This window comes from Ailuropoda melanoleuca, chromosome 5 (assembly GCF_002007445.2).
Source record: "Ailuropoda melanoleuca isolate Jingjing chromosome 5, ASM200744v2, whole genome shotgun sequence".
NCBI lineage: Eukaryota > Metazoa > Chordata > Mammalia > Carnivora > Ursidae > Ailuropoda > Ailuropoda melanoleuca.
Window position 1 is genome coordinate 3,358,532 of NC_048222.1, and position 20,635 is coordinate 3,379,166.

The 20,635-nt window shown below is 43.0% G+C and overlaps 2 pseudogenes; both read left to right on the forward strand.

Annotated features, from left to right (window-relative positions):
- LOC109489077 overlaps window positions 1-20,635 on the forward strand; it is a 56,459-nt pseudogene that overhangs the window by 17,136 nt on the left and 18,688 nt on the right.
- On the forward strand, window positions 12,505-19,485 carry LOC117802266 (annotated as a pseudogene).

Sequence of the window (20,635 nt, forward strand, 5' to 3'; positions counted from 1 at the left end):
TGTCAACATCTTAAAAACTGGGTGACTTCCATAAGCAGAGACAAAAGGCAAATGACAAGCTGAGAGAAAATGTATGCAATGTATTTCACAGATAAAGGCCTCATTTCCCTAATTTATAAAGAGCTCTAAAAATACTGAAGGAAAAAAAAAAGCCACCAACTCAGTGGGAAAAAGGACAAAAGACAGGAACAGAGAGCTCAAAGAAGATATACAAATGGTCCTTAAATGTATGAAACAACGCTCAACTTCACTCATAATATGGTATGCAAATTAAAACACTGAGAAACTATTTCTCACCTAGCAGATTGGCAAATATTGAAAAACTTGACAACTGTACTTTCAGTAAGCAAAATTCTCAAGCAGCCCCACATGATACCTGATCTTTGGAGTTATACCCTTGAGTAGGTTATAGTATATGGCAAAGGCAGCTGGATTTTATGAATGTAATTAAGGTTCCAATCATTTGGCTCTAAATCAAAAGGGACATTATCCTGGTGGTCCTGACTTACTAGTGGGGTGCCCTTCAACAGTGGGCTTAGACCTTTCCTGAGGGCAGAGACCTTCTCCTACTGGCCTTAGAGAAGCAGGCCACCGTGAGCGTTACAGCCCCAAAGAAATGAATTCTGCCAACAACCCGAACAGGCTCAGAGTCAGTCTTGCCCAGTGGAGCCTCCAGATGAGAACACAGCCCACCCAACACCTCATTTTCAGCCTTGTAAGACCCTGAGCACGGGGCCTGGCTAAGCTGTGCTCACACTGCTGACACATGGAAACTAAGATAATAAATGTGTTTGGTTTTAAGCTATTAAGAGCACGACAGTTTGCCACACAGCAACAGAGTACTAGTAAAATACTAATAAAACACTAATAAAACAGAATACTAATAACACACTCTCTAGGTGAGGCTGGGAGGATGCCGTGTCCATATGCACATTGACTTTGGACCTAGCAATGCCGCTTCTGGGGGTTTACTCTGAAGGTATGCACCATAAATTGAAAACAACATGTGTTCAGGGCTTTTCAGCACAGCGTGATTTATAACGCCAAACTTTTGGAAACGACCTAAATTGCATATAAGTAGAAGGTGGGTTGAATAAATTGTGGCCTGTCTACACAGTGTTACCGTACTATGAAGCCATACACAAAGAATTAGGGAGATCTTCGAAATGGAGCATTCCCACGATATGCCATTAAATAAAAAGAGGAGAATGAGAGTATATATTGCATTCTACCTTTAGTGAAGAAAGCACTGAGAATGTATGTTTGTACTTATATCTTCATAAAAAAGAAAGAGAGGCTCAATCAGGAACTAATGGAAGTGGAATATGGTTATTTAATGGGAATGGGGAGGGATGCCTGGGTGCCTCAGTCAAAGTGTCTGCCTTGGCTCAGGTCAGGATTGCAGGGTCCTGGGATCAAACGCCACATTGGGCTGCTTGCTCGGCAGGGAGCCTGCTTCTCCCTCTGCCTGCCACTCCCTCTGCTTGTGCGTTCTCTCTTTCTGACAAATAAATAAAAATAAAAACTAAGAAAAAATAATGGGAGTGGGGAACGGGATAGGAGTGTGACTTTTGAGCATCTCCTTCTTTAGTTTTGAACTATGGGAATATTTCACAAATGGAAAAGATAAGTAAGAACTCTATTAATGATATGGACGTTGAAGTATCTAGAGGGAAACAAGCCAATATCTGCAGTTTATTTTGAAATGCTTCAAAAACAAAACAGATGGGTGGATACAGGGATGTTTAGATGAATGTGGTAAAGCAAATATAGTAAAATGCTAATGGTAGACTCTAGGTACTGGGTGTACAGATGTTCTCTGTAAAATTTTTTTCAGCTCAACTGATTGAAAATGTTATAATAAAATGTTGGAAAACATCACGTGAAAATGAACGAACAAAAGCAAACCCTAAAGCAATCCTAACTGTGCATTAAGTTGGTAATGTAACCACATAGAGAAAAGACTGAATTCAAGTCCATTTTGAACACTGTACTCTGTGCACTCCAAGTGGAATGTATTTTTTTTATTAGAGAACGAGTGGTAGGGAGGGGCAGAGGGAGAGGGAGAAACAGACTCCCTGCTGAGCAAGAAGCCCAATGTGGGGCTTGATCCCAGGACCCAGAGATCATGACCCAAGCTGAAGGCAGATGCTGAACCCACTGAACCACCCAGGCGCCCTAATGGAATGTATTTTAAGGACAAAACATTTCAAAGAAATCTTGAACTTTCCTTATTAGAAATTTCCATTCATGGCACGCTCCTCTGCTATGAGCCTGCTTCTTCCTCTCCCACTCCCCCTGCTTGTGTTCCCTCTCTCGCTGGCTGTCTCTATCTCTGTCAAATAAATAAAATAAAATCTTTAAAAAAAAAAAAAAAGAAATTTCCATTCATGATAAGCAGGTCAGTCAGCTCTCCTAAGTTACCATAAATACAGGCCAACAGAATTCTTCCTGAAACAGCCTCTTTGGGTTCAGTTTCAGAGCATGAATAACCTTGTTCACAGTAATTTACCAAAAATAGACGTGGGCTGTAGTTCCAGGAAGAATTTTTATATTACCCACTAGGTGGCAATACTATCTAATGTAACTGAAAGCAGACCTTGAATTTGAAAGACTCCTACATCTGATAAGCTGTATACTATGTTGATTTTCTCACCTCTTGAGGGAACTACACTTTCATTAATATCTCTGCAAAGTAATGTTCTTCAGAATTTTAGTAACAAAGAAAAAATAGATCCTACTTCCAAATTCAGAAACCCTGGATTAGTAGGGACCAACGTCCATTTATCTACCTCCAACCAGAAGAGCCCTCCTACTCTATTATTTTTTTATCTGCCCAAGAAATAGGACATTTGTCAAAGTTCTAGTCCAACATTTAGCATGAAGTCAAGTGGTTCATTCATTCATGTTTCCATTCATTCTTCAAAGAGCAGTTTCTGAGTAATTACCAAATACCAGGTATTGCACTCGGTATCATGGATATGACGGTGCCTGCAGACATAGTCCTGCTGCCCTTGATGAGCTTATTATCCATTGCCCAAAGTAGAGGAGTTGGTGTGGCTCCTAGTGGCATGGCTTGCTCTGTTCTTTGCAGCTTAAGCAGAGGAAAGATCTTACAACCGTAAGACATGGAGGCCCCAGTGGGAAAGAATACACAAGCATACAATTACAAGGCATAATAAGAAATGCATGGGGGGGTGCCTGGGTGGCACAGCGGTTAAGCGTCTGCCTTCAGCTCAGGGCGTGATCCCGGCATTATGGGATCGAGCCCCCACGTCAGGCTCCTCCGCTATGAGCCTGCTTCTTCCTCTCCCACTCCCCCTGCTTGTGTTCCCTCTCGCTGGCTGTCTCTATCTCTGTCGAATAAATAAATAAAATCTTTAAAAAAAAAAAAAAGAAAAAAAGAAAGAAATGCACGGGAGTAGGTAGACAGTGCTGTGAGGCACACAGGAGGGCAAGAGCCCAGCTAGTCATAAGAGTAGTTAGGGAAGACATTGCAGGTGAAGGGACGGTTTTTGTTTTGTTTTGTTTTGTTTTTTTAGAGATTTTATTTATTTATTTGACAAGAGATAGAGACAGCCAGTGAGAGAGGGAACACAAGCAGGGGGAGTAAGGGAGAGGAAGAAGCAGGCTCATAGCGGAGGAGCCTGATGTGGGGCTCGATCCCATAACGCTGGGATCATGCCCTGAGCTGAAGGCAGATGCTTAACCACTGTGCCACCCAGGCGCCCCGAAGGGACGTTTTAAACTGAGACCTGAAGCTAGACAGGCAGGGGCCCAACGGGGGAGGATGGAATGGGGGAGAAGGGAAGGGCTATGCAAGTTGCAAAAGTTGGAGGGGGAGGGATACCATCTATTCTGATCTGTATCCCCAGTACAGTGTCTAGCACACAGTCAACTTAAATTAAACACAACCCTCACTCTATTGCTGTCACACGATGTGATCTTAGATCTCTCCTCTTCTTTGGGTCTAGGTGTCCTCACTCTGAAGGTAACTGAGATCCCTCAGACATTGTGGAGCGGGAAAGGTAAGGATCTCAGGATCTAAGTCTGAGGACCGATACGTAATACACAGACGGAGAAAAGAGAGCAACCCAAGAGGCAGGATAAAGCAGGCGAGCGTGGCATCTTAGAGGTGGGTACTGTGGTCACACTGCAGCGGGTTGAGGATAGAGGAACAGGTGAACGTGTGGAACCAGCAAGCACAGAAAGCTCCAGAGGAATCTGGCAGGGGAGGGAAGACAAGGCAGGAAAATGCTTGAGCATGTTTATATGCTGCTAGAGAGGAGACAGGGAGAGGTTGCGGGGGGCAAGGGAAAAACAGGTAAGGCAACCAGGAAGGCGGGAGAGCATGGGAGCTAAGCACGAGGACTAGAAGAGGGACGCCCAGAGAGGTACTGAGCTCATTAAACACCCAGAGTGGATTTTTTTTTAAGACTTTATTTTTTTAAGAACAATTTTGGGTTCACAGCAAAATTGAGCCAAGTATAGAATTTTCCCAAATGCCCTGTGCCCCCATCCCCTGGATGTCAGCTTCCAGGACGGGAGTGGTACATTTGTTACAACTCATGAGGCTACTTTGATACAACTTTATCAACCAGAGTCCATAGTTTACTCAGGCTTTACTCTTGGTGTTGTACATTCTGTGAGTTTGGACCAACGTGTCATGATGTGTGTACGTCATATCACACAGAATATTTTCACTGCCCTGAAAACCCTCTGTGCTCCACGCACTCCTCCCTCCCTTTCCACAACCACCAGCCACCACTAATCCTTTCCTGTCTCCATAGTTTGGCCTTTTCCACAGCGTCATTTAGTTGGGATCCTACAGCACACAGCCTTTTCAGATTGGCCTCCTTCACTTAGTAACACGCGTTTAAATTTCCTCCATGTCTCTTCATGACTCATTTCTTCTCAGTCCTGAGTAATATTCCAGTGTCTGGATGCACTGGTTTCTTTAGAGTGGATCTTTTTAAACAAACATTATTTTCAGGAATCATGAAATGAAGCAAATAGTAAAACGACCAGAAAGCAAATGCAGAAAGTGAAAATTTTCTGTTTTGAGCTTTGTACATATGTGAGTAAGAAAAAATTTTTTGATAAAAAAATTACAGTACAAGAAAAGGGGGAGAGCAATACTTTGATACTTTTGTATTGCATGCAAAAGATACAGTTTAGGGGAAAATACTAAATGGTACCACTGGATATGTTCTTTTTTTATTTTTTTTAAGAGGAGGGGAGGGACAGAGAGGGAGAGAATCTTAAGCAGGCTCCGCACCCAGCGTGGAGCCCCATGTGGGACTCTATCTTATGACCTGAGATCACGGCCTGAGCTGAAACCCAGAGTCGGACGCTCAACCAACTGAGCCACCTAGGAGCCCCTGACTGGATCTGAGTCACTTTCCAGTTTTAAACAATTAATTAAAAAAGAGGAAATGTCAATTTTATTATTTTTTTTTTTTAGGAAATGTCAACTTTAAAGATTTACTCAATTTAGTAACTTGTTTCAAGTATGAACTAAAATTTGTACTTACCAAACACATATATCACACTTCTCCACTTGCGCTGTGTGACAATTTTGAATTTTATTTTATTTTTCTTAAAGATTTTACTTACTTATTTGTCAGAGAGAGAGCGCCCCAGAGGGGGGCAGGGGCAGAGGGAGATGACATGGGGCTCAATCCCAGAACCCTGAGATCATGACCTGAGCCAAAGGCAGATGCCTCACTGACTGAGCCACCCAGGTGCCTTTATTTATAATCACTGTGCTATCATTTTTCTTTTCTCAATTTAGTATTTAAAAGCAAAAATATAGTATGCCAGGGGCTGGACACAGAACTGTACCCAAAGTGAACTGCAATGATTCATTGGATGCGTACTCTCCAAATGAGCTGGGTGTGGCCGTGCCTGGGTTTGTGGGATGCCAGCCACGTAACCACGAGGGCTCTGAACCCCTGCATGGAGGGTACAATGTTTATTAACGGAATGATAAAAAGTGCTCATTTCCAGTTTATACATGTATTTTAGGAAAACCCAACAGTAACTGCTACAGCTGTTTGGAACTGACCGTAAAAGATTGTTTTCAGGAAGGAGTATTTTATCTGATGCTGTGTAGAATCGCCAGCCCATGGCGATGGTTAGAGGACTAGCCTCGCAGTTTGGACGGCTATGTAGTCCACGCGGGGGCAGGCATGAGGGGTGTCCTGTAACACCACCCCGTCTGTCCCCCTCGGTCGGCCATGCAGACACGCTTCCCTGTGGCAGACTGAAAGGCCTGAACAAGGCTTAGCAAGGGGCAGGCTTGCTGCAGAGGCGGGGGTGGTAGGAGCAAGACCCCCTGGGAGAGAGGGGAAATGGATGCAGGCTGGCAAGTGTCATGGACTATTAAGGCTTGCATACACTGCAAGGAGACACACGTGGGAGTACATGGCACGTCGGTACAGGGCCCAGACATGGTGTAGGAGCCCCCCGCAGCAGCTCGCCAGTCACTCTGGGTCACAGATTAGCAACAGGCCTCTGAGAACTGAGTGAATAAGCTGAGGGTTTTTATTTTTCGATTTTAATTTTATTTAAGTCATCTCTACCCCCAATGTTGAGCTCAAACTCATGACCCTGAGATCAAGAGTTGCATGCTCCACCAACTGAGCCAGCCCGGTGCCCCAAATAACCTGAGTTTTTGAGGCTCTTCCTTTCTGAGTACACCTAAGCGTTTGTGGGCCCTATGAAAGAGAGCGCCTGATTGGGTGGGTCTACCAGTATTCCCCAGCAGGAGCATCCCCACCGGGAAGAGAGCCACTGTACCCTCCTCTTGGAGGGGAGGTTCTCCCACTCCCCCAGCTGCCTTGGACTCCTGCCCGGACAGCAGGGTTGGCTTCTGGCAAAGAGCACAAACCACAAATATTTTACGTAGAAAGCCTGTGTTTGGGACGACTTTCCTCAGAAAGGTCTATGGGCTTGCCAAGAGCCTAGAGCCCAATGGAAAGCTCTTAGGCGCAGTAGAAATGGTTAGAAACAGCTACTATGCAGAAAGAACAGAGAGGAAACCCAGGATTCAGGACCCAGTGGAGGCTGAAGACTGCTTTTGCCAAAGCCTAGAGTAATTTTTTCTGTTGACTTCAGTGGAGAGGGAGGGCAAATTGTTAAACTTCTTTAAATCCAGGGTTGGGGAACTTTTTTCTCTATGGGGACAGATACTAAATATTTTAGGCTTTCTTTATTGCATACTGTTTGCTTGTTTGTTTGTTTTTACCACCCTTAAAAAAAGAAAAACCATTCTTAGTTCTCAGGGAAGACAAAACCAGGCCATGGGCTGAATTTGGCCCGAGGACCATGTTTTGCTGACCTTTACTCTAGATAGTTGACACATTCTTAAACTGAAGAGAAATCATAAGGAATCAATCTATCAGAGAGAGCGAAGTTACTTTCTGCCATCCCAAGAAAGGCTATTTTCTTGCAAGAGACTTGATAAATAATTTTGAAATGAGTGTATGAAAGAATCACTTTCTTCCTACCAGATCGAAAAAGAAAAGAGAGTTGTCGTGGGCGAGCAAGGTCCATCTAAGGAGGTGAATGAGAAATGAGAAGAGCTAAGGCCACGCTACCCTCCGTGGAAAGGAGAAGGCCGGGGAATTACAGGATGTCTTATTTGTGTTACAGATTTGCTAATGCAACTTCTTTTCTTCGGGGAATGTATGGGTTAGATATGAAATAGATTTATGGAAAGTAGATTGAAAAAGAAATTCAATGAAAAGGAGCCACATATACCCCCAACCATGTTTATGTTGGATTCAAGACTCCAGAGTGTTTATGAAAATTAGAAAAACAAGCTCCAGTCCCAATTGTGCATGTCTGTGAAAATGAAGAGGAGGGAGGCGTCTGATGGACCAGTGTGAGCACAGAGTTTTCTCAGAAGTTCAGGATTTTAAAAGGCTTGTCGAGAAGATAAAAGGGTGCGTACCTTCCTCAAAATGAATACAATATGAGCAAAACCCTATACAGTGTTGTGAAACCTAGAACAGATGGAGTTATAGCCTCCCCCTTAGAAGCTTAAGGTTTTTGTGAGCAGTCACGGCCGGGTCAGGACTGGCTGCGTCATTTGGGCCGGTCCAGTGCAAGGTGATCACGGGAGTCCCCGTGTTAAAGAAAATTGCTCCTAATTTCAAGATGGTAAGACCAGTGTAAAAACCAAGCACCGGGCGCCCTGGGCAAGTGCTCGGGGGCACGCTCACGAAGCCAGTCCTGGGGGAGGACTCAGGACCGCCAGACCCTGCCTCAGCCCAGCCATCTCTGCTCCCTTGAAGGTTCTCAAGATGTGTCTACAGTGTATATAGGAACCCCTACCAGGTTCCCCTTCATTTGTACTGGGTTCCTGTAACGCCCTTTGTAGCTCACTGGTCAACGGGGCTGCAGGACACAATTTAGGCTCAGGACCTAAATCTTTCTGCCAAGCAGGAACTGAGACCGCCTGAAGTTTTACGTAAACAGAGAAGAGAAAAACAGCAAATGTCCGACCTGCCTGGAGGGCACCATGTCAGCCAGGGGGAGTGAAGAGTGCCCTGTGGTGACCCCCCTTCCCCCCCACTAGCAGAGTATCCCAGCCACTGACCTGGATCCGGGCAGTTAGTAGCTTCTCTAGGACAACAGGATGGAGGTGACAACAGGGAGACTTTCTCAGACCTCCCACCTGGCCGGGAGGGGAAGGGCTGGTAAAAGCATATTTGGATTTACAAAGAAACAGGAAGAGCAGTATTCTGTGCTGCTTTGATGGAATTAACATAAATGCCAAGAGATAACAATAAGCCAGGAACATACCCCGTGATTTTTCTTCACCCCCTTCGTAAAGCAGGGTTTATAGTAATCTGCCAAGTTTTTTTTTTTTTTAAGATTTTATTTTATTTATGTGACAGAGAGACAACCAGCGAGAGAGGGTACACAGCAGGGGAGTGGGAGAGGAAGAAGCAGGCTCCCAGCGGAGGAACACCGGTATCACGCCCTGAGCCGAAGGCAGACGCTTAACGACTGCGCTACCCAGGCGCCCCTAATCTGCCAAGTTTTAACAAAGGAAAGAATTGAGGCCCAATAAGAGTGTGTAAGAGCATCAAATGATAATGCAGGTGTTTAAAGTGAATTGAAGTGTCTAGAACTATATAAAATAGGATAACGTAGGAATCGGCCCATATGGTCTGAGTCGTGATTAGTCTTTGAGAAATCACAGGACACATGAGGAGAAACCGAAAGACTGGGCAAAGAAACAAATCTCAAATTTTGGGGGAAAAAAAAGAGGAGAAAGTTTAATTCTCAAAATAGGGACTAGTAAATTTGAAATTTAAATTGTTGGTAAAATTGTGAGCAAACTGCACTACACAAATAGTTGGCAGAGTCGTCTGTAAGAATGACGTGGGGACAGAAGCCCACCTGTGTTCTGTAAACAAGTCCCTTCAGTCCAGACTCTTAAAAAAAAGGGGTGGTGACGGAGGTGCAATCATAGTGCTAAATCAGTGTAATAAAACTGGTAATTCCAGCAAAATGATGAGCAAAACCTAGCATGTTGTCCTTGGGGACAGATAAAGAAATGGGGACAGATGAATCAGCAGTTTAAACCATACAAACTGTGTTGATTAATGAATGTACCAGAGTCAGCCAGTGCAGGTGGTGTCGCACAGATCTGCCCGTCACTCACGTTCCAGCGTAGCAGCTTTGCCAGTAATTTACACGTTGGCACAGGAGCTGTGCTCGTCAGGTTTAAAGATTATCCTCAAGCGAGGAAGGGATTCCAGCCTGTTTAGATTCACCACTATCTCTACAGGCTGGAATCCCAATTCCAAACCAACAGGTTGATATTTTAACTAGAATAAATGTAAAGAGATATTTTTAGGTTAAAAAAAAAAAAAAAGACTTTTGTTGGAGCGCCTGGCTGGCTCAGTGGGTAGAGACTGCAATCCTTGATCTCAGGGTTGTGGGTTTGAGCCCCAGGTTGGGGATAGCGATGACTTAAAGATAAATATCTAAAAAAAAAAAAAAATCACTGAGATTAAAAATAAATAAAAAAGATTTTTGTACAAATACAAGGAGGAAACCAGGCTTGGTAACAATTCATAAAGCAAACAGAAACCTTAGAAAATTGCTTATGCATTAAAATGAAGCAGCCCTGCAGCTCTACAGTGTAATTGTTGAGAAAGCTAATACGGCATTAAGCCAAATTATCAGAAACAAAAATAATCGTTCATTAAGAAGTTAGGAGCCCTGGCTCTCGAGAGCCAGAATGGCAACTAGTGTTTAAATAGCAGCTCTGCTGCCTTGGGTGACCTTGGACAAGTTGATCTCTTTGTATCCACGTTCCTCTGTTCCTCCCTTTTAAAAATGAGGGTAATGGTAATACCCACTTAATAGGGTTCTTCTGAATATTCAGAGATAATACTTATAAAACCTTTAGATTAGGGGCGTCTGTGTGGCTCAGTCAGTTAAGCGTCTGCCTTCTGCTCAGGTCATGATCCCAGGGTCCTGGGATTGAGCCCCAGTGGGGCTCCCTGCTCAGCGGGGAGTTTGCTTGTCCCTCTCCCTCTGCTCTTGCGCCCCCACCCCAGCCCCATGCTCGTGCTCTCTCTCTCTCGCTCACTCTGCTCTCTTTCTCAACTAAATAAATAAAACTTTAAAAAAAAATCCTTTAGGTTAGTATTCTATTAATATTACCTGTTACTGTTCAGTTCTGGACACTTTATGTATGTTTGCATGTGTATGTATGTGACTTTTTATTCAATCATACGTTTATTGAAAAATAGCACATATATTAAAATCACATATTTATTGAAAAATAATATATCAACATTTAGCATATATAACATATATCCTAAAAGGTATATGCTGAAAAATTCTCCCTTGATTACCAGTTCTGGTAACCAGAAGATAACCCTTGTTCAGTTTCTTGCATACCTTTCATGTTGAGGTACAAGTGGGCACGCTGTTCCATACCTTTGTTTTTCCCCCATGTACTGTGTATCTTTTCGTAGCAGCACATGTCGATCTGCTCCATCCTTTTTTAAACTACATGGTATCTCATTGTGTAGATGCACCATAATTGATTTCCCTTGTCTCCAAATCCCGTTGAGGTTGTATTCAGGCTTTTGTTTTTGCAGACAGTCTGCCATGGATTTCCTTAGAGCTGGGACACTGGGGTCACACTGAATGCCTTTAAGTCTGGGTATTGTCACTGATTAACTCTGTGGCCCTGTCTTAGCTTTAGGGAACTGTAATCTCCTTAACTGTTAAATGCAAGCAGTCATGGTGCCAAACTCCCAGGGTTCTTGTGAGGATGCGGTGTAAAATGCCTTGCTCGGTCCCTCAGACACAGTAAGCTCTTGACAAATACAAAATACTCCTATCTTTTTGTTTTCCAACTTGATTTACATTTGAGCTTTTCTGTAAGGTGAGTTCTCAGAAGGCAGATTGCTAGATCCAAAGGTGTTCATTTAAAACTGGTAGATAGGGGGCCTGGGTGGCTCAGTCAGTGAAGCATCTGCCTTCAGCTCGGGTTGTGATCCCAGGGTCCTGGGATCGAGCCCTACATCGGGCCCTCCCCTGAGTGGGGAGCCTGCTTCTCCATCTCCCCTCTCCCTGATTCTCTTTCTCTCTCTCTCAAATAAATGAATAGAATCTTTAAAAATAAATTTTTAAAAAATAAATAAATAAAACCAGTAGATAGCATGAACTTATCTCCGTGTTTGATCGTCCCCTTGCCCCTCTGGATAAATACACACTACCTCTCTCCGCTCTGCTCTGTACCTTCGGAGGATGACCTCTATAAAACCGTATCAGACAGTGTCTTCACCCACCGACTTCCAGTCAGGTTCCCTGTGGGAAACATAGGTGCAGGATGCCAGGGTGGGAGGAAGGAGCCCCAGGCTTGCTCCCCTCCCCCTCCCGCCGTGGTCAGAGCTCCCTCCCCTGGCTCCACGGGGGCCATGGCAGCCAGTTCCTGCAGCTGCTTGGCTTTGCGGCTTCACCAACCCTCGGAGGTGCCCTCAACTCTGAGCACATCTATAAATAATCCTCTCTTCAAACTTCCTTCAGTTACCCTTTTACCATGCCATGTGGCTGGTACGCTAACCAAATTACATGCCCACTAATAAGCTGTAACAATACTTATTTTTACCATACTTTTGGCAATATTGTTAAGTCAAATATTTTTTGAGATTTTACCTAAAAATTCCCCTTGTTTGTTTTTTCTGAGCACCAGTGCTGTTATTTATCTTTTATCACAACACTTCCTGTTGAACTTCAGTTCCCTTTTTTTTTTTAAAGATTTATTTATTTATTTGACAGAGAGAGAGAGCACATGCAAGCGGGAGGGGCAGGGAGAGGGAGAGAGAATCCCAAGTGGACTCGTGTTGAGCGCAGAGCCTGACACGGGCTCAGTCCCACAGCCCCCGAGATCAGGACACGAGCCGAAACCAAGAGTCGGACACTCAACCAACTGTGCCACCCAGGCGCCCCTAAAGATTGTACTTTTTTTTAAATAATGTCTACACCCAACGCGGGTTTCGAACTTACAACCCAGAGATCAAGAGTCACACACTCTACGGACTGAGCCAGCCAGGTGCCCATAACTTCAGTTTCTTCAAGGCCTTTGCATAAGTTCAGACTGCTACAACAATACCATAGACTGGGTGGCTTATAAAAGATAGAAATTTATTTCTCACGGACTTGGAGGGTGGGAAGCCCAAGATCAAGGTGCAGGCAGGTTTGGTGTCTGGTGAGAACCCGTTCTGAATTCATGGGCATCCTCGCATGGTGGAAGGGGCAGGGGAGCTCTCTGGGGAGCGTTGTTGTTGTTGTTGTAAAGTAATCTGGGGCGTCTGGCTGACTCCGTCAGAAGAGCATGTGACTCTTCATCTTGGGGTCGTGAGTTTGGGCCCTACGTTAGAAGTGGAGATTACTAAAAATAAATACTTTACTGAAAAAACTATTCGGGGCACCGGGATGGCTCGGTCAGTCTTGGTTCCAGGGTCTTAGGATTGAGCCCTGTGTCTGGCTTCCTGCTCAGCAGGGAGTCAGCTTCTGCCTCTGCCCCCTCCTAGCTTGTGTTCTCTTGCTCACTCTCTCAAAAAAAAAAAAAAAAAAAGTATTCATGTATCAAGAGAAAGAAAAAGTAAGTTCTATACCAACATGAGACTCAAACATGACCCCAAGATCAAGAGTCACACGCTCTACCACCTGAGCCAGCCAGGCATCCCTCAGGGGTCTCTTTATAAGGGTACTAATCACATTCATGGGGACTCCATCTTCATGACCTAATCACCTCCCAAAAACCGCACCTCCAAATACCATCACTTTGGGAATTAGGTTTCAGCACATGAATTTTGGGGGATGCAAACATTCAGCCCATAGCCAATATAGATATTTATTTCTTCAGTATTATATTACTTCAATCTTTAGAGGGCCAATTAAGAATATAAGAAAATACAACAAATTATATTAAGAATTATTGGAAACTTAATACTTCACTCCAAAATATATGCTATTAAGGAATCACTATAAATTTTGTTAGGTGTGATGATGGTGCTGTTGGCATATTTTAAAAAAAGGAAAAGCCCCTTGTCTTTAGAAAGTATTCCTGTACTTATAAGTGAGATGATATGATGTCTGTCTAGATTTACTTTAAAATGCTCCAGAAGAAGAAAACACAGTGCAGGGAACACATGGAACAAGCTGGGAAATGTTGGTAATCATTGAAAGTGGATGGGGGGTAGGTGGTGTTTATCATACCCATTCTTTTCCCTTCTATACCCATTCATTATCTCTGCTGTCATGTTTATTTGAAAATTTCCAAAATAAGTAAACAAGCAAAACCAATGGAAACCAGAAACAAAAAGACAACTAAAAAATTCAAGTAGGGAGAGGATGGCTAACAAAATGCACCGGTGGGTGGGGGGGACTCTCTCGCCTGCCCCAGACTGGCCCCCAGCATCCGCCAGGTCAGCCCTGCACCACCCGGTGGTCATCAGGGCGACCCTCATTTTCAACAACCATGGGAAGCAGTGGCTGTCCGCATATTACCTGCCCGACTGTGAAGACCCACAACAGCAAACCATCAGGGAGACTTTCCATTTAGTACCCAAGAAAGATGAAACTGTAAACCTCCTAGAAGGAGGGCTATTAATTGGAGGATCTGACCACAAACTGACTTATGGACATTACACACAGCATTATATTTTGTCTTCATGTGGATTCTTTAGAGAGCGAAGTTGGTATTTTAGATCTAATTCAGGTATTCTTAGAAACATTTGACAAGTATTTTTGAAAATGTCTGAACTGGATTTAATTCTCCCTGTAGACAAGGTTGACAGTATTTTGCAGAAATGGTGCTGGGGGAATGGTATTGGAGACCGACACGAATGAGATTGTTATATATACTGATGCACAAAATACCCTGAAGACACCGGAGACTGACGTAGCAGGAGGTCCAGTACATGCTGATCCACTGTAAAGAATATGAATCTTGGGGGCTCCTGGGTGGCTCAGGTCATGATCTCAGGGTCCTGGGATCGAGCCCCGTATCGGGCTTCTTGCTCTTGCTCTGCGGAGAGCCTGCTTCTCTCTCTCCCTCTGCTCCTCCCCCCTGCTCCTGCGTGCACTCTCTCTCTCTCAATAAATAAAATCTTAAAAAAAATATATATATAAATCTCCCCACAATCCCAAGAAATATTAACATTGATGACATAAGTATAAAAATGCCAAGCCAGGCTTCTCTTAGATAAAAAATTAGAAAAACTAAAAAAAAAAAAAAAGACTATTCCCAGGTAAAATCCAGAGGGAAAGGTCATTTAAGGTTATATGCGTTGTTCACCAAAAGTAGGGGAGAGTGTTAATTTGTGCTCTTGAATTTAAGTCAAGGTACTATACAGAAGTTGTGTAACATTGAGTAATTCTGTGTGTTTTTGTTTCTCTTCTAATCCGTATTCCTGTGCCCATCAAAGGCCAGCCTCTCATACTGGCCACTACAGTATTTCAGAAAATGTTTCTTTAATTATGTACAACCCAAAATGTTGCTGTTTCGAATGGATTACAAGTGTAGCATTCTTTAATTCTTTCTGCTATTTGTCACAGTTGTTATGTAAAGAACCAAGTATGTATTGCATGAAAACATTATGACCTTTTTCTCTTGGCTAAAATAAGTGCCAACGTAACTGGGGGAAAAAATGATCTAGGTTCTCTTAAGTATGACTATGAATGTTTAATCATAACATTTCAGTTGTGATTTTATGTTCACATCATATTTGAGTATCTCCCAATATTTGTTTACTTATTTATTTATTTAGAGAGTGGGGGGAGGGGAAGAGGGAGAGAGAGAATCTTAGGCAGGCTCCACCCCCAGCGAGGAACTCAGCGTGGAGCTCTGTCTCACGACCCTGAGAACATGCCATGAGCCAAAATCAAGTTGGACGCTTAACCAACTGAGCCATCCAGGTGCACCTCTCCCAATTTTTAAAAGAAAAATTTCAAATGTATATGGCCTATCCACAGATTTCTCACATCTTCTTTATTTTGAAAAATCTTGTATGTACATGAACATTGAAAGAATACCACTATGAAAGCCTGTGTGCCCATTACCTAGATTCAACAACTGTCAACAACTTGCCATGTTTATCTCACCGCAGACACTTTGTATTCTTAACTGACTATGTGATAGGGTTCATGACACTTGCTCCTTCTGTTGCTTCCTCCTCCTCCTGGTCCTGCCCAGAACCCTTCACCAACTCCCCGTTCTGCTTGGCCCTTGAATATGGGCATTCTAAATGGCCCCATCTCCGTCCTTTATCTCCAATTAAGAACCAGGACATTTTGTCTCCTATTAAAGGCCTATCAGGCACCAGAAGATGGAGAGAAATTGCTTCCTGTGGGAGAACCCATGAGAATGTCTGGATCGTGAACTACTCACTGTTCCTTCCTTTTGACCTTCCAGTCCTATGTCTTCTGGCCTTTGCATGTTCACTGAAAAACTATACCTGGAACTATTCAGAGGAAGGGATGCAGGTAAAAAGCAAAAAATGATTTTGCATGTTAGAGGTGTAGGGGAAAGATTTGGTGGAGATTAAAGCAGAATAAGTATCATCTTTCTCAATTATAGAGTTGTGGGGTGTCATTTGTGCATGATAAAGTTCTGTCTCCCCCCCACCCCCACAGATCATCTAAAGTTGACAATTATAAACGCCATTAACAGGTTAAATACACACAGTACACATGGATTTCTGGTCTTAACGCTTCACAGAGCTAATGAATCTGTTTCGCTTGAAAGGACTACATCTAATCCTCTTAGCATCGGAAGGGAAAAGCTTATTCAACTAACTCCCTCTATTACCTTGAGTGAGAGGTGAATGTTCCCTTCAGAACTTCTTTGCTGTTGAGGGGAAATGCTTTCAGTTATGCTGAGAAGAAAGCCTGGGCAGGGGTGAGGTGGACCTTGAGAGTGGGAGAGAGAGAGAGCATTATACAGCGCTGACACATCAGATGAGGAACAAGGGGAGGAGGCTAGCCTCGTCCTTGAGTGGGGTGTTTTGTTTTAAATGGAGTAAGAAATTTGGATGTTTAAATGAACAAAGTGCAGAAGGTAAACTAGCATATGAGATGCCCCTTAATAAGCAATGTATGTTTATTATTGGAAAAGACAAGTTAAAAAAAAAAAAAGGAACTAGCTTAAAAAGCAAGATAGTTTCCTTTCTAATTTTCTATTATTTCCCAAATATGGTAAAACTGTGGCTGCTGCAGATTGAACAGAAGTAAAACAGCTGATGTTAATAGGAAGTCACAACTGCATTGGTTTTGGTCTTGGTTGGCTTTTTAAAATAAAACAGTTGCCTTTTTAATTTTCCATTCCCTATTATGTATTGAATACTCTCAAATATCTAGATGAAGGATCTCATTCAGACCTTTTTAATTATAAAATACTCTTGACAGGGCTGCTTTCTCATGAATTCACTAAAACAATTAAGAGGAAGGAATAGTTTTAAAAGATATATATCCTGGGATTATAATATACTTTTAGTCTAAAGACTAAGCTAATCATTAATCTTTTGTTATAAAATGGAAGCACCGTTGTAATAATTTACCTTGATTTGATTAGCAAAAGTCTAGCATAGGTGATGTCTGAAAAGAAGCCTAGAGTTTAGTTAATGGTAACGTACCCATGTTGGTTTCTCATACTGGCAGCTGTATTACAGTAATGTGAGATGTTAACCTTGGGGGAAACTGGGTGAGAGTTATATGGGAAACCTGTATTATCTCTGTGAGTTTTTGTAAACATAAAAGTATTCTAAAATAAGTTTATCTTTTAAAAAAAGTTAACATACGATGTTGAGTAAAACAATGGATGTGTGGATAATGATCTGCTCAATATTATCCCAGTGATTACTATAATCATGAAAATTACACGTTAAAACTCATTAATTAAATATTTGACATTTTCTAAGTAAAATCCATGTTAAAATATTCAGCTCAGCTTGTGGATTCTAAACTAACAAGGAAGCCAATCAAACACAATCAGATTAAGAGCAGTTCTCTAATATTTTAGGTACTTAGGACATCAGAAATCCTGTCTTCTTTGTGGCTAAAATAAATTAGAGGAGGCCATTTGAACAAAGGAAGGCTATTATCTGCCAGTTCCTCCTGCATTTCTGGTTAATTTTGAAAGAAAAACAAAGAACTGCAGGGGATCGGATGACCACATGTTCCTTTTTCCATTTTCTGGTATTTAGATATTCCTGAACTTAGGGCAATGGTAAGATCCCATTGAGATATAGGACTCTTCCAATAAATAATTCTGTAGCTCTCATTGAGGATATCATATGCCTTCTCATTAAGTAAACAGACAGAGCTACAGAACCTGTGTCCATTAGGATTCTCATTGGTCCCAGCTCAGTGTTTGACATTTAGTTTGATAGACCAGACAGTGGCCAAGAATGGCCCGCAGGCCACATCTGGCCTGTAGTCTTTTTTTTTTTTTTTTTTTTTTACATTTTTAAATAATGAAAGAAAAAAAGACCAAAAGGAGAATATTTCATGACACATGAAATGAAATTCAGACAAGTTTTGTTGGAATCCCCATAGCAGGATGGCTGCTTTCGTCCTGCAAAGGCAGAACTGAGTGGCTCTGACAGAGACTGCATGGCTTGCAACGTCTAAACTATTTTCTCTCTCAGCCTTTCGAGAAAAAGTTTGTCAGTCAGTTGGAGACAACTTCCCCCATGCATACACTCCTCCTCCTTGGTTTCTGGGGCAGTGTTCTCATTTTTTGTCTTTCCAACTAAGTGCTAATGTGGGATTAAAGCAGCAATGGGGCAGCCTTGGTCTAGTGAGGAAAGGACTAAGAGTGTGTCTAACCAGGAGGGGCCTGGTAGACACTAACAGGCAGGAAGGTAAGATGTCAGGTACCAGAAGAGTTAATATATGGCCGAAGAGGCTAGGCAGGTCCTGGTGATATGATAGAAAGGAGGTCCCATATTAAGAGGTCAGCTGAGGAACAGGAGACATGAGGTGTGAGTGGTCTAGGCAGAGTCTAGAAAGTCAAGGTTTGCAGGAGCTGCATGCACAAGCAGGGTGACACCAAACCCAAGATCTAATCTTAGGGCAAAGGGGATTGCCCCATTTTACATGGCTATCTGGGGTTGGACAGCCTTAGGTCCCAAACTACTAGTGACATTCAGAAGAATGTTTAAAAACACAGACCTGAGGGGCGCCTGGTTGGCTCAGCCAGTTGAGTGTCCAGCTCTTGATCTCAGCTCAGGTCTTGATCTCAGGGTGGTGAGTTCAGGCCCCTCGTTGGGCTCCACACTGGATGTGTAGCCTACTTAAAAACGCAGACCTGAGGGGAACTGCACCTTCATACAGATTAAGTCCTTTGGTGGATGCTGAGTATGAGATGCTGGATATTAGACTCTGCTACCAAATTTTCCTTAATAGTTACTGGCACACACTACTGATTATAAGATGCTGGTCCTTGTATATCTCAGCAGGATAACGAGGCGGAAGCTGGTCCTTCCTTCATGACTAGGCCATGTATCTAGTTCTGTATCAAAGTGAAAAGCCATCTTCTTACCAATCTCCCAAGCAAGAAAATCTCCCTTGTACGTCACTGGAAGTTCCAAGCGCCTATATTCCAATTCCCATTTGACTAGACAGAAAGTACATAGTGAACAATAAATAGGGAGAGGAAAAGTGACAGAAAGAGGAAGGTCATTTAAGTTGTGCTGATTCAATCATTCTTTTTTTTTTTTTAAAGATTTTATTTATTTATTTGACAGAGATAGAGACAGCCAGCGAGAGAGGGAACACAAGCAGGGAGAGTGGGAGAGGAAGAAGCAGGCTCATAGCGGAAGAGCCTGATGTGGGGCTTGATCCCATAATGCCGGGATCACACCCTGAGCTGAAGGCAGACGCTTAACCGCTGTGCCACCCAGGCGCCCCTGATTCAATCATTCTTAATAGCCAGTGATAATAGAGCATTTAAAATTCATAAATCAAGTATTATGGAATAGAATTAGTGTATTTTAAAATGTAAAGATAAATACTAAAAAGAGCAGAAGGAGGGAAGCAGTGTTAATACCCTAATTTCAGCAGTGCTCATAGTAGGGAGTCGTTCTTCCTGTCTGAAGAAATAGAGGATCATATGTAATACATAAATTTATATTTATAAAGGTATCAACTAGAACAAAAATACAGATAGGTATTTCCTTATACCTTATTAGGAAAAACGCCCACATACACTATAGTCACACCCACACAAGAAAATAGAGTCCGTGGAGTGAAAGATTTAAAAAGTCATAAAAAACAAAACCAAAAACTCCAGAAAACATTTTACAAAATGTGCTGCAGAATTAAGATCAAACGTTTATGCGTATAGGTTGGATTCACTGTGACAGACACTGTTACCTACCCTACAGCTACCCCCCGCTTTTGTTTGGGGGGTATACCCACCCCTTGGGATAAGTCACTAGTGGCCAAGACTTTTGTCAGTCTCCCTAACACCTAAGAGTAGCCAGGCCTGTGATCTGTTTGCTTGGCCAGTGAGATTTGAGGGAACACCCACTGCAGCACTACTGGGAAATAACATTTTTTCCCCTGAAAAGAGCAGTCCCAGGAGAACAATGGCTTTTACACTGTTTTCTGCCTTTGAATGTAGCTGAGAGGTTGGGAGCCACGGGAGCCATTTTGAGTTCATGAATCACCCAGAAGAAAGACTGGCAGAGCAGAAGGAAGGAGCTGCATGCTGAGGCCACCGCTGAGCCGTTGGGTGTGTGCCAGCTACCAAGCTGCAGAGTGACTCATATCTTTACTTCCAACGTTCATTTCTTTCTGCAGGCCTCGCATGCACCGAGGTCTCGGTTAATCTTGCTTAGCAGAATATTCCTCTGCAAAGCTTTTAGCCAGTCGCCCTTTGCAGAGCGCTTAGATCCTTCACTTGGAGCAGAGAATAGTTGATTTTGTACTAAAAATCTTCCTAGCAGAGACTCTTCCTGCCGTTGGAGTATATAAAGGGCCCTCAGCTTGTGGGATGGAATCCAGAACACTGGAAACGGCAGTGCGGTCACTGAAGGTGGTTCAGGGAGGAGCTTCTTGAGGGCCCATCAAGGTTGCATAAACTGCT